This window comes from Bos indicus x Bos taurus, chromosome 9 (genome assembly GCF_003369695.1).
Source record: "Bos indicus x Bos taurus breed Angus x Brahman F1 hybrid chromosome 9, Bos_hybrid_MaternalHap_v2.0, whole genome shotgun sequence".
Taxonomy (NCBI): Eukaryota; Metazoa; Chordata; class Mammalia; order Artiodactyla; family Bovidae; genus Bos; species Bos indicus x Bos taurus.
This window is the reverse complement of record NC_040084.1, coordinates 88,050,224-88,052,820: the sequence shown is the minus strand read 5'-3', so window position 1 is coordinate 88,052,820 and position 2,597 is coordinate 88,050,224.

Genomic DNA, 2,597 nt, shown 5'->3' with positions numbered 1-2,597 from the left:
GACCTATTAATCTAGCCCCTGTTTGACGTCCTTGTCTTCTTCTTCTTATGCCACCACAATTTTTCAATTAACCAGATCTACCAATAAGTAGTATATCTAAATTATATGATGTCATATAAGTTTCCGTGTTTGTGGCTGGGATGTGCTTTCTTGTGTTCTTTGAGGAGATGTGACCTTCCTCCAGGGAGAAGTTTTAGTTCCACATCTTGTACTGGGTTTTCCTAAACACCCCAGGGATAAGTTCCCCACTCAGAATATACAAACCATGCATTGCCTACACTTGCTTCCCCCTGAACTGCAACAAGGACCAAGTTACTTTCTTGGGTATGCACTCAACGTGCGATTATTGACAATGATAAGACAAGACAGGTGAGACTGTTGACTTCATAGTGGTCAGGTTTGCATGCACACATCAAAAAAAAACCGATATAATTGAAGGTAGTTATTCATCTAATACAATCATTCTCTGATGGGTTCTTTAAGATCAGAACCTCTCTACTAAAATATGTTTTACTAGATGGCTAACTATTTGGTAGATACATGGGAGTTAAATAGCTTACACTAGATCAGGAGTAACTTTAGTGTGTTACTCATGCCCCTCTTCATAGAAGAAGGCATTCTCCACATCCCCATAGAACTTTCTGGAATCGGAAAGCCCTGGTCGATGAATGAGATGATGCTGTGAATCTATGGCTGCTACATCTGAATTGCAAAACTAGTGAATCACAGACTGAAAGACTTTTTCAGAACTGGAAAGGAGCAGTCTAGTGCAGACTTTTAATCCATTTCCCAAATAGCTCATGTCAAGAAAATAAAATAAAAATGCCAATTTATGTGTGAATGACTAAATGTGTCGTGTGGTTTTTATAACTGAATTCTGCCACACGAAGAGATAGCACCAGTCAAATAAGACTCCTGGTCTAGACGGCAGCTTCCGGGGGTGTGCCTGGGGCACAGTGGGGCGCCTGGGGGAGGGGAGCATGGTTCTTTCTCAGAGGATCTGTCAGTAACACTGTCATTGTGAGGAGATGAGAAACACCATCCACAACAGCCCATGAAAAGGAGGAAATGCTCAGGGGGTACAGGGTACTTTCCAGTGAGGACTGGAAGGATTTATTTTTTAAGAGGTGAGAAAGTAACTTTTTTGTTGTTTAATTGGAAAGGCCCTATACTCACTTCTTGGGCTTGGCATGAGAAGACTGCAGGTAGAAAGATGTAGTCTAAAAACGTCAAAGTCCCCTCACTCACTGACCTCTTGGAGGGACTCAATGGAATGGCCGCCTACCTGAAGAGTAGCTACATTACTTCATTCATACGTAAATGCATAAGTGCATTCAGTAATTCATCTGATATTTGCTGAGCCCCATGTATGTGCCAGGACCATTCTGGGCAAAGAGGAGCAAGAGAGATGCCATTCTAGTTCTCATGGCCATATAATGGGGAGAATCCATGGCAATGACTTAATACCCAATTCAGTATCAACTGCCCACTGTGGAAAGTAAAGGATCTGAGGATGGATATAGAGCCTTCCATAACCTACTCTAGAAGTTCAGGGGTGATGTCCCTAAAATTGTCCTTTGAGATCAGAATGAGTAGGAGTTAACATGCCAAAGGAGAAAGGACAAAGCAGAGAGAGTGTTCCAGGCAGAGGGAAAGTTTGCAGCCAGTACAAAGGGGTAGGAAGGAAGGGGTAGCCACTGGGAAGAAGGTCCATTAGGCTTCCAGGGTATGCCTGGGGAACAGTGGATCGCCTGGGGGAGGGGAGGAATAAGTCCTCTCCTTTATAAGTTTGGATGAGTTTTACGCTATTATATTGCATAACCAACATTTGTTTTCTCTTAAGTAGCTGAAAACTGATGTATATGCTACATGTTGGCATAAATTAAGAACTTGGAAAAGAGACTAACTTGCCAGAATTCAACCTTTGAGTGTTTATGTCTGATCTTAAAAAAAAAAGAGTACACGTTATGTCTTGGCAGTAAAAGTAACTTCTTGGTGGTAAGAGGAAAACAGGAGTTTATATATAATTGCTGGAGTTTAGTTTGTCCTGCCAATTTTATGGTAAATTCCCTTAGAGCCTACTTGCTTTTAAGACTGCAAAACCTGATGAAAAGAAGCATGGTTCTACCCTACTTCTTGAGTTGTAAAGACATCATAATCCTTGCTCCTGATGCTTCACGCACTCCCTCCATGCAACAGTAAGTATTTATAGAGCCCTCTTTTTTATTAATATGAATTTCAACAAAAGAGCCAACAGCCCTTAAATCAATCAACTGACCATAAATCTAGGCAGCTGCCTTATGAGTCACTCGAAAATCCACGCAGTGAATGGGCTACTGTGCTTCCAACCAGGAGACAGAGCGCGACCCTCCCCAAATGGCCAGTCTCCCCTAAATCAGTAAAACTGAGATTAAGGGGCAGTCAGCGCTGCAAGTTTCCACAAATCTTCAGAGGCAATGTGGTAGGTGATGGGAGGATCTACAGGCCTAAACACTGGTATTAATTAGCTGGAGAAGAGGAGCTCCTATTATGAATTTCAAGTGGACTTTCAACTGCTTACCATCCTTCATTTCTCCAGCAATAGAATTAGTAATTTC